At 40.1% G+C, this 15,886-nt stretch overlaps 1 protein-coding gene across 3 annotated transcripts in view; it reads right to left on the bottom strand.

The window, feature by feature from the left end:
• Positions 1-15,886, bottom strand: part of LOC108710852 (phospholipid-transporting ATPase VB) — a 663,706-nt gene that overhangs the window by 333,304 nt on the left and 314,516 nt on the right. The window contains exon 1 of one of the 3 annotated variants that reach the window (XM_018252030.2): positions 3,948-4,290. The exons of the other annotated variants lie outside the window; for them this stretch is intronic. The gene's annotated coding sequence lies outside the window, so the exon portion shown is untranslated. Of the gene's footprint in view, positions 1-3,947; positions 4,291-15,886 lie in introns of those variants that run through there. 3 annotated transcript variants of the gene reach the window in all.

Here is a 15,886-nt window from a genome sequence, read left to right as displayed (position 1 = left end):
TAACATACTAACGCAACGTAAAGGTGGACCACCCTTTAAGAACTAATTTCAGCAGTTCTAGTGTCCCCATAGAAAACAGTGGAACCAATCGTGATCTGACAGTGACACAATAACTGTACTTTTTTGGCATATCAGTACCTTATAGAGGAATGAAGGATTTCCTATGCTTCTGCAAAAGAAAGTAGCCTCTGGGCTACCAGCCCTGCTGCAATCCTGTATCATTGCATAAGCAGTCAAAGAAAAAGAGCTTGTTCCATAGTTAAAATAGGAGAATGGACAGCGGTGACACAGGGCTTCCAGCGAGTCAATGCTGAACACGTTTTCATTTTACGGGTTTCTCTACAGAATCATGTCAAAATGATTAAAGGGGTGGTTCACCGTTAAGTTTTAGTATGTTATAGAATGGCCAATACTTAGCAACTTTCCAATTGGTCTTCATTTTTCACTTTTTATTGTTTTTGAATTATTTGCCTTCTTCTGACACTTTACAGCTTTCAAATGGGGTCACTGACCCCATCTAAAAAACATTCTCTGTAGGGCTAGAAATGTATTGCTTCTTTGTATTACTCATCTTTCTATTCAGACCATGTCCATTTTCATATTCCAGTCTCTTATTCAATTCAAATCAATGCATGGTTGCTAGGGTAAGCTGGGCCCTGCCAAAAGAGCTGCTGAACAAAAAACTAAACTCAAAAACCAAAAATAATAAATACCAATTGTAAATTGTCCCAGATTATCACTCACTTCATCATACTAAAAGTTAATTTAAAGGTGAACAACCCCTTTAAATGTCAATTGCCCTGCCAAGTTCTTTAAGTATATTTATTTTATATTGTACATATACATTTCCTCTATACAATGCCACATGATGTCAAAGATAAATCCAAAAATATTCACAGCCAATATAAACTGCTCCAGACCAAGTAGCTTATTGGCACTTGTATGGGTTGCCCCTTTTGGTAAACATATTTTTAAAAGATATCTATTAGGCAGGTTATAATACCCCATCAGGCAAGGACCACACAGTCTTTTCCCAAAGGGTCTCACTAGGCCTACAGTATGATCCATTCTGATACTTTGTGTCTTTGAAGTAGAGTGCTGCCTGGTATGTGAAGGGTTAATCCTTAAAGGGTGTGTTTACCTTTAAATTGATTTTTAGAAGGATGTAGAGAGTGATACTTTGCAATTGATCTTCATTTTTTATTAATTGTTGTTATTTAGTGATTTAGTGACCGGTGAAGGGGGTCGGGGGGTTGGGAGGGGTCGGCATCCAATTCTGTGCACCGGCGTCCAATTTTGTGACACCCAGTTGAAGACTGGGGGTAGTGGGCGGTTGGGGAACCGGTACTGAGTGGTTAGGGACCCCTGATTTAGCAGCTCTCCAGTTTGGCATTTCAGTAATTTGGTTGTTAGGGTCCAAATTACCTAGCAACCATGCACTGATTTAAAAGAAAAACTAGAATATTAATAGGAGAGGTGCTGAATAAAATGAAGCGCAATGAATAGCAGTATTTGTAGCATTTATTTTTTAGATGGAGTCGGTGACCCCCATTTGAAAGCTGGAGAAAACAAACAGAAAAACAGGCAAATTAAAATAAATAAATAATGAAGACCAAGTGAAAAGTTTCTTAGAATTAGCCATTCTAGAACATGTGAAGAGTTAACGTAAAGGTGAACCACCCCTATAACTTTTTTCAAAATCACAATCACATCTCACTGGATGTTATATGTTGACTTCTGTCCCAGAATTGCTTCGGATTCCAATAAAAATAATGAGGAAAACATTTTTTCTTTGAAAATTCTCTATTCACCAACCAGTTTTACCGACAACAAAAGGGAGGAAAAATGCCGGTATCTGCAAAACAGCAGTGATTAACTTCTCAATAGAAAGTTAAATACACTAATAGGAGGAGCCGCTTTGTTATAATTTGTCGTCCCAATTAGCAGTGTTCCACAAGCACAGACAACAGCAAGTGCAATGTACAATAAACGTGTTTTATCAACAAAAGCAAATTTCAACACAACGTAATGAAGGAAACTGATTGCCCTTTTTTTTTTTTTTTTTTTAAATGATACTTTCTAACAATGGTTATAGATTTCTTTTAATGACTTATTATTGCCTGTAACATCTGCATGCAGGGAAAACAAAGCCGGCACAATCCCTGTGCTTGAGGCGTGTAGTTCCTAGATGCTGGGAAAGGTGCACGCTGGTCACATGGTCTGTAGAGCAGCACAACCCAAACAGGTTTTTAAAGTTACAGAATTCCATAGTGAATGTTTAACTGGCTTCTGCTCAAACAGATTAAAGGGCAAGTAAAGCCACACTCGTTTTATTTGTATCATTGCATGGCTAAGAATTTCAGTAAAAAATAAAAAAAAATCTCTTTTTAAAGTTAAAACTTATTTTGAATGTTGCGTGAGGTGTGACTCCTGAAAAAGCATATGCATATTGTGTTAATAATGGGACTTAGTACAAATGGTCACCCAGGGCACTTGATAAAAATGGCCAATGGCCACTTGATACAAATGGGCACCCAGGGCACTTGATTCCAATTGGCACCCAGGGCACTTGATACAAATGGCCACCCAGGACACTTGATACAAATGGCCACCCAGGACACTTGATACAAATGGCCACCCAGGACACTTGATACAAATGGCCACCCAGGACACTTGATACAAATGGCCACCCAGGACACTTGATACAAATGGCCACCCAGGACACTTGATACAAATGGCCACCCAGGACACTTGATACAAATGGCCACCCAGAACACTTGATACAAATGGGCACCCAGGACACTTGATACAAATGGGCACCCAGGGCACTTGATTACAAATGGCCACCCAGTGCACTTGATACAAATGCCCACCCAGGGCACTTGACACAAATGGCCGCCCAGGGCACTTGATTCCAATTGGCACCCAGGGCACTTGATACAAATGACCACCCAGGGCACTTGATACAAATGGCCACCCAGGGCACTTGATTCCAATTGGCACCCAGGACACTTGATTCCAATTGGCACCCAGGACACTTGATTCCAATTGGCACACAGGGCACTTGATTCCAATTGGCACCCAGGGCACTTGATTCCAATTGGCACCCAGGGCACTTGATTCCAATTGGCACCCAGGGCACTTGATTCCAATTGGCACCCAGGGCACTTGATTCCAATTGGCACCCAGGGCACTTGATTCCAATTGGCACCCAGGGCACTTGATACAAATGGCCACCCAGGGCACTTGATACAAATGGGCACCCAGGGCACTTGATACAAATGGCCACCCAGGGCACTTGATACAAATGGCCACCCAGGTCACGGGATACAAATGACCACCCAGGGCACGGGATACAAATGACCACCCAGGGCACTTGATACAAATGACCACCCAGGGCACGTTATACAAATGGCCACCCAGGGCACTTGATACAAATGGCCACCCAGTGCACTTGATACAAATGCCCACCCAGGGCACATGATACAAATGGCCACCCAGGGCACTTGATACAAATGGCCACCCAGGGCACTTGATACAAATGGCCACCCAGGGCACTTGATACAAATGGCAACTCAGGGCACTTGATACAAATGGCAACCCATGCCATAAACACAGTACACATAATCACCAGACAGTGAAATAATAGGAGGACAAGTGCATCAAAGGAACCTGTAAGGCAAGTAAGAGGTGGGTGGGATTGTTGCTTAAACCATATAAGGGTGATGGCAGAGGGAAGAGACCTATGCTATCATAGGGTTTACTTGCCCTTAAAGAAAGCTTTAATTAACATTGTACATACATATCCACAGGCAGAATGAGAGTTACTAGGCTGCACAATTAAAATGCCCCTGCTAGGGCAGCAATGATCCAGATACAGGTTCAGCTACAGGGGAAATCAGTCCCAATCAGCACAAACTGCCATGTTTATTCCAAAACCAACTTACTGAGTTAAAATGCTGTCCAATCACAGGAAGTCTTTGCTTGTGGCCCCTGTGTGGGTAGCAGTGCTGCAAAGGGTCCGCATTCAGGGGGGTAGCAGGAATTCCACAATAATCCACCACTGCCAAATAATTGTAAAAAAACACAGTTTCCCTTGTCAGATTATCCAGGTGAGGAAGGAGGTGTGTGTGTGTCTGGCTACTTTGTAACTTCTCACCAAACTACTCTGGAGGCCCCGCCCACAAACACTGCTGGAGGAAAGAATGTGGTGGGAAGTAGAGAGGGAAAAGCCTTGAGGGGAGTCGCTTTCCTTTAGGAGTGTGTCTGACCTGTTTTCAGGTGGAGTAGTTGGAGGGGGGTCGCACCTTGCATGCGCCTTGCTTTAGAAAGCATTGTGAATGGGTAATGTGAGTGTACTGCAAGCCAATAGCAGGCACAACTGTGTGATGTAATGAATTCCTTGTCTGCAATGTGCACAGCAGTGTCGCAATGCTTACACTCCTTATTCTTATGGTGTTATTATTATAGTTAAAGGGGTAGTCCTTTAGGGCAGAGACACACATGGAGACTAATCTCCCTGAACTGCCTTCCCGCTGGCTAGAATCGAAATCACCAGCTTGAGGGCACTCAGAGCGCTACATTTTCCAAAGTCGCCCGAAGTTGCCTCACGAGGAAACTTCGGGCGACTTCAGAAAACAAAACGCTCTGAGTGCTATCCCGCCAGCGATTTAGATTCTAGACCGGCGGGAAAGCAGTTCGGCGAGATTAGTCGCCCGAAGAAGAGGTGATATGTCGCGCGGCGACTAAATCTCCCAGAATCTTCACGCGTGTCTCTGCCCTTACTTTATCAACTGGTCTTTTTATTAATCTTTTTTTTTCTAACTCTTTCCTCCTTTTTAAGGGGGGTCACTGACCCCCAGGAGCTAAAACTATTGTCGGACTGAGCCAATGACACTGGATAAAAAAAAAAACCCTGCCCTGTTTCATGGCAGGTGGCGTATGAAGGAGATACAACTGGCAACTGGAGGGGGTTCAGTCCTAGTGGGCCCCAGACACCCCGGTTCAACACTGCTGATACTATAATTTTATTGTTATTGCTACTTGTAATTATTTACAGTATCTTTATATTAAGGCCTCTCATATTCCAGTCTCTTACTCAAACCACTGCCTGGTTGCTAGGGTAATTTGGACCCTAGAAACCAGATACCTGCTAAAATTTCAAACAGAAGAGCTGCTGTACAAAAAGCTATTAAAAAAGAAGTCTCTTACTCAAACCACTGCCTGGTTGCTAGGGTAATTTGGACCCTAGAAACCAGATACCTGCTAAAATTTCAAACAGAAGAGCTGCTTTACAAAAAGCTATTAAAAAAAAGTCTCTTACTCAAACCACTGCCTGGTTGCTAGGGTAATTTGGACCCTAGAAACCAGATACAGGTATGAGACCCGCTATCCAGAATGCTCAGGACCTGGGGCTTTACGGATAATGGATCTTTCCCTAATTTGGATCTTCATACCTTAAGTCTACTAGAAAATCATGAAAACATATAATAAACTGGTTCTGCTTCCAATAAGGATTAATCATATCTTCGTTTGGATCAAGTACAAGCTAATGTTTCAAAATTACAGAGGAAAAAGGAAATCATTTGTAAAAATGTGGATTATTTGGATAAAATGAAGTCTATGGGAGATGGCCTTTTCGTAATTCGCAACATTCTGGATAATGGGTTTCCAGATAATGGATCCCATACCTTTACCTGATAAAAATTTCAAACTGAAGAGCCGCTTTACAAAATGTCTGCTAAAAAATATGAAATAAACACAATAGGATTGTTTCCCCACCAACATTCACAGGATTCACTGGGGGTCATTAATAACGTTTTTACTGTGCATATTTTTTCGCAAATGGATGTATTGTCCATGTTTTTTCTTAAGGGCTAAAATATTGCACTGCTGTGCCAGTTTTGCCGTCTTTTGTGAATTCACATTGCGCAGAAAATATTCGCAAGCTCTCAAACTGAGATGGGTATCTGTGTGAGTGCAGGCACTATGCGAGGTCATTGTGCGCAAAAATAGAGTTGACAGTAATAAAATTCGCAAATTGCAAAAACTTTTTCGCGAAAAATTTTCTCCGCCTCCAAAGTTGTGGCATAACCCAAATGCGGAGTGTTCGCATATATATTCGCAATTTGCGATGTTTGACATGTTTAAAAAGTAGGGATGCACCGAGTCCACTATTTTGGAATCGCCTGAATCCTTCGTGAAAGATTTGTCCAAATGTGAACCAAATCCGAACCATAACTTTCATATGTAAATCAGTGAGGGGGGCGACAAAAATGTTTTATTTCCTTGTTTTGTGATGAAAAGTCACATAATTTTAAGGATTCGGTTCGGCCAGGCCAAGGACTCGGGCGAATCTGAATCCTGCTGAAAACGGCTGAATACTGAGCTGAATCCCTATTAAAAAGCTCTTATAGACATTTGCAGTGCGACAAAAAAATTGCAGTTGTTTGCACACTCCTATCCAGCTTTATAAATATAACCATGCGTGGGGCAAATATAACCACTGTGCAAACCAATCTGCCCTGCACAATGTTTATAAATGAGCCCCACTGTATGTTAGTCAAGATCAAGTACAAGGGACTGTTTTGATATCACAGAGAATAAGGAAACAGTTTTCAAATTTTTAATTATTTAATTAAAATGGAATCTATTGGCGTCAACCTTCGCGTAATTTAGAGCTTTTTGAATAATGGGTTACTGGATAAGGGATCCTATACCTGTAATTCAAAAACCACAGAAAAGAAAATGTGAAGACCAACTGCAAATTGTCTGAGAATATCGCATCGCCCGCATCATGCTAAAAGTTAATTTTACGGCGAACAACCCTTTAATGATATTCATGTGTAAACAGACAGCATGGTAAGCAAAACTGGTATGTGTGTTTCATCTATGTTCCTCCACCCTGTTATGATACAGTGCATATGTATAATTAAATATTGAAACAAAAACATTTTCCCAGGTGCAGAATTATCATAAATATCAACACTTAGTTACCATAAAGATTCACAATCTTTAATGTTATCCGGCTACTCCGCTGCAGGGTTAGGCGTCTGTTTCATCTGACATCAACATGGGGGGGGGGTTACTTAAGGGTCTCTTTAATTACACATAGAATAATCATGTTCCTGGCTGAATGATCTATGTACAAAAATGGCTGCTGACTTTTAGTCACCTTTTTAGCATGTGCTGTCTGTGCAGCTCAGTGGGTTTTTTCCAGACACAAACTGAATTAATGATAATTTTTAAAGGCTAAATACCATTTCACACTTGATGATAAAAAGGTCTGATAAATGTGTGGGGCGGACCATTATTTGCACCCGGTCCTGCAGCTTGCACCTGAATACAGCATAGCATGTGTCTGGCAACCCTCTATTCATTAGGTGCAGGCAGGGGGCGCACATGGGGTGCACATGGAGTCCCCTTGGATGTCAACCAGCAAATCTCCTCTGTGACCCCAATACTGCCCAAGTAGGTCAGCAGTATTCACAAATACATAGGCCTTGCTTCTACTACAGAAAAATCTGCCAATGTGGTCTTCTCATCTAAATGACTCTCCTGGTTCAAGAACATTTACTCAGCCAGGTCAAGTCACCCTTTCACTCTTGCTGTTGATGAAATATTGCATTTGCTTGCAGTCACTCTTCCTATTTGGCTTCAGGTTGGGAGTTTGTTGCAATATCTGGGGTTTTTTTCAGAGATTTTAAGTAAGTCTATCATGGTTCCCAGCAGTTGAACTGTTTGGGAGTAGGTGGATAGACTCATATATGTATTTAAAACAGAAAAGCTTGCTTGCTTGGCATTATTAAGCAATAAGGAAAGAACTGTCAGTAGATGGGACAAAAGATTTTTTCAGTGCATACTGTAAATATTATACTGTGCTAAAAATACTAATACTACTACAAGTTGTAAAACAGCAATCAAGAAAGCAGAGATAGAAAACGAGGAACTGATTGCTTCACAGGGAAAGACTAATCCCAACATATTTTTAAAAGCATATTTAACATTAAAAAGATGCAGGTTGAGAGTAGTGTTCCATTTAAATAATTTAGTTATAACGGATTTAAAAGTGAAATCAGAGTTTCAAGATCCATTCTCTAGGGCATGAGGTCCCCAACATTTTTTACCATGAGCCACATTCAAATGTAATAAAAGTAGGGGAAGCGTGATAAATGATTGGCCATTTGATAGCACCTTTGTGGACTGGCAGCCTACAAGAGGTTATGTTTGGTTTTTATGCCTTTAACCCAGGAATTCAAAAATGAGCACCAGATTTTTTTATATTTAATTTTGAAATCTGACATGGGGCTAGACATATTGTCAATTTCCCAGCTGCCCCAATTCATGTGACTTGTTGTCACAACTGGCACCCGATACCAGAACAAGTGCCAAGTACCCTGGTCTCGGCTCGGCTTCACCAGTAGTGTGACCACCGTTGGGCTTCGGGAGGAGCCCTCAGCTTACTTGGGTGCCACCTGGACTTAACCAGGGGTACAAGGCGAGATGTTCTGGCTGCAAAGGGGCACAGCTGGTAGCAGAGTCTTTTGGGCCGAAGGTCACAGTACAAGAGAATTAGGCAGAAGGATGGTCAGACAGGCTGGGTCGAGGCAGGCGGATATCAGAATCGTCAAACAGGCAAAGGGTCAAACCAGGTGATCAAACAAAGGGTTAAGACGAAGAGTTGTCGAAGGCAGTCAAAGGTCAGGATACAGATTGTCGGATTGTTAGGAAACAGGCAGGGTCAAACACGGATAATCAGATAAGAATTTCAAAGACAGACGCACAAGGCTCAGGAAAACCACTAGAACTAAGTTCTATCATGGGCACTGGCTGGGGGTCAGAATGGGCCTTATATACCGTCAAAGTTCGCGCCAAAACGTGCGTCAATGCGCGCTGGCGCAATCACGCCAGCGCGCCTGTACCTTTAAGAGGGCCCGCCTTAGGAAACAAAGATGGTGCCTAAGAACCACGCGGCGGGCGTCCCCGCCGATGGCGCGGCGGGCGACCCAGCCCTACAGGTAATTTAATTATACTTGTGCTCTGATAAACTTCAATCACTCTTTACTGCTGTACTACAAATTGGAGTGATATCACCCCCTCCCTTCCCCCCCCCAGCATCCAAACAAAAGAACAATGGGAAGGTAACCAGATAGCAGCTCCCTAACACAAGATAACAGCTGCCTGGTAGATCTAAGAACAACACTCAATAGTAAAAACTTGTGTCCCACTGAGACACATTCAGTTACATTGAGAAGGAAAAACATCAGCCTGCCAGAAAGCATTTCTCTCCTTAAGTGCAGGCACAAGTCACATGACCAGGAGCAGCTGGGAAATTGACAAAATGTCTAGCTCCATCTCAGATTTCAAAACTGAATATAAAAAAATCTGTTTACTCTTTTGAGAAATGGATTTCAGTGCAGAAGTCTGCTGGAGTAGTACTATTAACTGGTGCATTATGAAAAAAACATGTTTTCCATGACAGTATCCCGTAAGGTCAGAGGGAGCAACATCCAAGGGGTTGGTGAGTAACATGTTGCTCACAAGCCACTAGTTGAGGATCACTGCTCTAGGAGCACAGATGGCTTAGCTCAGTCAAGTCAGTGGTCGACCCATGATATACTATTTAAATTTTAACTTAAAGTTAATGTGAACAAGGTACAGGGCCTGATAGAATACACCCTCAAGAACTTAGTTCAGTTTTAGCCAGGCTACCTTTGTCTCGTGTTCTCAGGTATGGTACATATGGCTTGGAGGAAAGCTAATGTAATACCAGTGATTACGATCTCAGTCTGGCAATTATAGGCTTGTTAGTTTGACATCTGTTATGGGCAAGATTCTGATTCCAAGTTTATGTTCCGGAGAATGGCATTATTAGAAGTAATCATCGTGGCATTACGGATGTCAAAATGGGTCAAACAAATGAATTGCTTTTTATAATGAAGCACATAGGAAGTTGGACAGTGGGGTGCAATAGATAGGATCTACTGGGATTTTGTTTACTTGTCACTTTTGGTCTTGGTAATGTTTGTAGATGGACAGCAGCCGCTACATGATTTACCCCTATAAAGAGAGTCAGTACAATTTATGTCAGAGCGTTTCTGTTCTAGTTGAATTTTTTTCGCTGTCTAGTTTTGTAAACGTTCTATAAAATACTAAGAAGTGACAGACGTCTTCTCACAGATTTGTCTTCGAGCTTAGAAATCAACACTCTCCAACGAGCCGCAACTTGTCCATAGAAATCTGAATGCTGGATGGGAGCCGCATGCAGCTTCACTTGATAGGGCTGCTTGGAAGTTACAGATTTGTCAGAAGGAGTTGTGAATGCCTTTGAAATGCCTTTCAGTTCTACATCAGCAATGCAGGCTTTTTTCCCTATTCATTTTTTATAGCATATCCAAAGATTAAAAGATATTTCTGTTTAACATTGGCATTTTACAAACACAGAGCAAAATGTTGATTCTAGAAAAGAACAAAAGCTGCTGTTATACAGATAAAAGTGATATATCTGCAGGATGAGGCGTTCAAATCATTTTCTGACAATAGAAATAACAAGTATATTACAAAGGAACTCTTTGTTTCGGGCTTTTTTTTTTTTCATGTTGGGACTATTTTTAGAAGTAGCTAGGGCCTAAACTAGCATTACTGCTAATAGTCAGGCAATTCATGTTTTTTTTAACTGCAAATTAACGGGGTGGATCACCTAAATTTCAGTATTTTGTAGAATGGTAAAATCTTTACTGTTCAATTGATTTTTATAGGGGTTGTTCACCTTCCAAACACTTTTTTCAGTTCAGTTGTTTTCAGATTGTTCCCCAGAAATAAAGACTTTTTTCAATTACTTATTATTATAATATTTTTTTTACTGTTTTTCCAAAATCTAAGTTTAAAGTTGAATGTTTCTGGTGTGTGAATCTGACAGCTCAGTAATTCAGGTGCAGACTCTAAACTGATACAATTTTGCAACTGATCCGACGCACTGCGCAAAAATGCAGGCGTCACGTCGGATGCGACTGAAACAAGGTAAGTAATTCTATTGTCAGATTGTGTTGTATTGTTGATGCGACACGACTGTCGGATGCAGACGCAGCGTGCAGCCTCTGCATCCGACAGTCACGTTGCGTCGCATCAACAATGCGACACGATCTGACAATAGTTACTTACCTTATTTCCGTCGCAACCAACATGACGCCGGCAATCGGATTCAATCGAATGCGCTATTCCTTCGATTCGTACTATTCAAATTCGCCCGAAAACGGACCTATTCACCCAAAAAAAACTTAGACTAAATTTCGGTTGGTCTTTTTGAATTCAAATTTCAAAGTTTTTTCAATTTGAAATTCGACCCTTGATAAATATGCCCCTTGTTGATACATTTCTCAGCAGCATCTCTGGAGTATTCGCAACTATTGTATCAATTCTAACAGCTGCCTGTAATGAAACCCAGGGATTCTGCTCAGCAGGGACAAAGATAAGAAATGTATCAACTAAATGTATCAATTTAGAAAGTTTACAGGGTTGGCGACCCCCCTTCCCAGAGCTGCTTTAGAAGGTGAAAAATAACACTTTATACTTCAATATTAGAAAAACGGTCACACATAGAAAATAGAAACAGATTGGAAAAAGTCTTTATTTCTGGTGATCTGTCTGAAACCAACTAGTTGTTTGAATGTAAACAACCCCTTTAATCTGACTGCTGCACACATTTTGTGGGTTATGGACGAGCTCTTCTTCTGCTCACCCCAGCCACGGCAACCTCCATTTATAAGTGCATGCCTGGCTCATCCCCTCGTGACATCAGAGATAGACGGGTTGCAGGGCTGGACTGGGATCCACAATAGGCCCTGGCATTCCAAGTTCACAGATGTCCACAGATCACCAACCCAATAAAATGTGAGTGTCTATGGCAACTTACAGAAGCCCCTCTGGCATTTGCCAGAACCCATAGATTGCCAACCTGGGCCTGGCAGGTTGGGCACAGGTCTATAAATGGAGGTGCTGGCCAAGTTCGGGTTGGGAGCGGGCGGGTTTGGGTAAAATTTTTGTCAACCCACACATCACTACTCCAGTTTTACTACCAGTTTTACTGGTTCTGTTAATTTTTATTAAATATCTTTCTATTCAGGTCCTCCCCTATTCATATTCCAGTCTAGGATAATTTGGGCCATAGAAATCAGATGGCTGCTAAATTTACAAACTGGAGGTTTGCTGAACAAAAAAAATACATTTAAAAACACACATAAAGAAAGATCAATTGCAATTTTTTCCCAATACCACTCTCTACATCATTCTAAAAAGTTAATTTAAAGGTGGACAACCCTTTTAAATATACCAAACTGGCGAGCTGCTGAATAAAAAGCTAAATAACTCAAAAACCACAAATAATAAAAAAATGAAAACCAATTGCAAATTGTCTCAGAATATCATTCGCAGCATCATACTAAAAGTTAATCTAAAGGCGAACAACCCCTTTAAAAGCACTGAAAATGTTTATAAAAAGTTGCTAAGAATTATGTTTTATAATGCAATTTTTTATTTTGGGGGTTGACATGCTCTTTAACTGTCACTCTCTCCTAATGTAGATTGGAATGATACAGCATATTAGAATCATTTAGGAGATCACTGACCATATATTATTATTATTATTATTAACATGTATTTATATAGCGCCAACATATTGCGTAGCACTGTAAAGTAAATGTGATTAAACAGCTAAATCACATGAATTATATGCATAGAATAAATGGAGTTACATACATCACAATCAATAGTGGTACAAAAGGTAAGGAAGGCCCTATGCAAAAGAGCATACACTCTAAAGGGAAGGGAGTAATATACAGGTATGGGATCCGTTATCTGGAAACCCGTTATCCAGAAAGCTCCGAATTATGGAAAGGCCCTCTCCCATAGACTCCATTATAATCAAATAATCAAAATTTTGAAAAATGATTTCTTCTGTAATAATAAAACAGTAGCTTGTACTTGATCCCATCTAAGATATAATTAATCTTTATTGGAAGCAAAACCAGCCTATTGGGTTTATTTAATGTTTGTATGATGAAGATCCAAATTACAGAAAGATCCCTTTTCCAGAAACCCCCAGGTCACGAGCATTCTGAATAACAAATCCCATACCTGTAGTATAACAGCACAACAACTTCTTGCTTATTTCAGAAGTAACTCTAAAAGTTTCGTGTTTCATGGTATAGTATAGTAAAGTAAAATTACTGCTCCACGCTACGTTACATGAAAAACGGGAAATTTAATATGACCATACAGTAATTTCATGACAAGTCTCATAATAAACCAGATTTAATGGAATATCCAAAGTCATTAGGCATTCTATCATTTTTATCCTGGTTGAGAGGATCTGCCTTTAAATATAACATCTGTTTTCCATGCTCGCTTATACCCAAAGGTCCTTCCTTGGTTCAAATATTTAGTACAGGTCTGCTCTGCATTACACAGTCGGGAATACGCCACTGGTATCTGAATACAGACAGCGCATTAAATGAGAATACTTATAAATGAATCCCCATAATGACAACCTTAGTATTGATCCAAAGGGCAATATGTAATTTAGAATGCCTTGATCCATAATGATTTCAGATAAGTGCTTTTAGAGGACGATGTAATTGCCCTGGCTGGATGTTCCACTTGTCTTTTTTTTTTTTTTTTTAAATATATTTATATCCATATTTATATCTGTCCTAGAGTGTAGCTCGACATTTATAAAAGAATGATGCCATTGTTAGAATCAAAAGCTCTTGCAACTCCATGCTGGCAGGGTTCTGCACCAAATAACTTATATTGTGCCATAGAACTTGCTACCTGAAACACAGGCAGATTCGTTTATTTATAACCCGGCTGCAAGTTGTTAAATGATACAGGAACTGAACTCATCCCCGAGTTTGAGTCCAGAGATGCAGCCACTAAGTCACATCTGGGCTCTAGATGGCAGTGTCCGTTCCAGTTATCCTGCAATGGCATCTAAAATAAGGCATTTATTCTAAGATTCCATTTTTAGATATACATTTTTCCTTTTTAACAGTTTTCATACCATGAATGCTGTATTACAAAGTTGCACCCAAGCTTGAAAATCAGTAGCAGAATGCAAACTCAGCCATTCATCATTAGCTAGTCCGTTTCTGTGCTTCCATTAAATGGGTTGAGATTGTCATTTGTATCCCTTGTTGCTCTAGCTGCGGGTGATATTCTAGCGCATGATTTTCTTGGTTATATTATGTCTTTGGCTTTGCTGCTCAGGGGACACAAAGGCTCATTTACTAGGTAAAATATTGTACCTGTGCGGTTACCCATAGTAACCAATAGGTTTGTGCTCTCATTTTGCAGCTATACGAAATTAAAAGGGGGTGTTCACATCTAAATGAACTTTTAGAATGATGCAGCGAGTGATATTCTGAAACAATTAGCAATTGATTTTCATTTTTAATTTTTTGTGTTTTTTGAGTTATTTAGATTTTATTCCAGTTTGCTGTTTCAGCAATACAGTTGCTAGGGTCCAAATAACCCTAGCAACCATGCATTAATTTGACTAAGAGACTGGAACATGATAAGTAATGATGGGCGAATTTGTCTTGTTTCGCTTTGCCGCAAAACATTATTAGGACGACTGTTGACTTTAACACCGGCTTCAAAATTGACTCGAGCGTCAGAATTCACGCAAATTTTTCACCGTGATGTAAATTTTACAAGAAATTTGCGTAAATTCTGACGCTAAATTTTGAAGGTGTTAAATGGAAAAAATAATGTTATGTGCGACACTTTTGACGAAAGTGACTTTTTTTGACGCCAGCGAATTTTTGCGCCAGTTTCGCTAATTCATTCGCCACAAATTCACACCTGCCGAATTTATTCGCCCATCACTAATGATTAGGAAAGGGCCTGAATAGAAAATAATAAAAAGTTGCCTTACAGGGCATCTGTTTTTTTTAGATGGGGTCAGTGACCCCATTTAGAAAGCTAGAGTCAGAAGTAGAAAGCAAATGATTAAACAAACTATAGAAGCCCAATTGAAAAGTGGCTTAGAATTAGCCATTCTATAACATACTAAACATTAACTTAAAGGTAAACCAACCCTTTAAGGACAATTCTTTGCTGATTGGTTGCAATGGGTACCAGGTTCTCTTAACACATTGTATTTGTCACTTTTTAACATAATTACATAGCACCATATCTGAGTATTTAGCCATCCATCTTATAACTGTATATATTCCAGTTATAAGGGTCGGGTAGAATTTTTGTTGATCCATACATCAATAATAATAAGGTATATGAAATAATTAATATTACAGGTATGGGTCCTGTTATCCAGAATGCTCAGGACCCGGGGTTTTCCGGGGCTTTCTGTAAGTTGGATCTTCCTACCTTAAGTCTAATAGAAAATCATGTAAAAAATAAACCCAATAGGCTGGTTTTGCTTCTAATAAGGATTAATTATATCTTAGTTGGGATAAAGTACAAGCTACTGTTTTATTATTACAGAGAAAAAGGAAATCAATTTAATAAATTTGAATTAATTGATTTATACGGAGTCTGTGGAAGACTTTTCCATAATTTTGGAGTTTACTGGATAACAGGCTTCCGGATAACGGATCCCCTACCTATGAGTAATGAATTTAAATAATGTAGTAGTCAGCCTGCTATAGCACCAACAACATCCACCAATGCAAACAAGGATTCAAGGCATGCAATCTGTTCATTTCCCATTTCATAGAGAACCATAAGTGCTCTATGGTTACCAGTCCTTGATAGTTAACAGTTCTACCAATATGCTATGAATGGAACCCAGATAGGAACTTCTGTGTCATGGCCATTAAAAGAGGGAATGCTCCTGGACCTAAAACAAGGTAAAGTTATTACAGATATG

Source organism: Xenopus laevis, chromosome 3L (genome assembly GCF_017654675.1).
Source record: "Xenopus laevis strain J_2021 chromosome 3L, Xenopus_laevis_v10.1, whole genome shotgun sequence".
Lineage (NCBI taxonomy): Eukaryota > Metazoa > Chordata > Amphibia > Anura > Pipidae > Xenopus > Xenopus laevis.
This window is presented reverse-complemented; position numbering and strand designations above follow the sequence as displayed.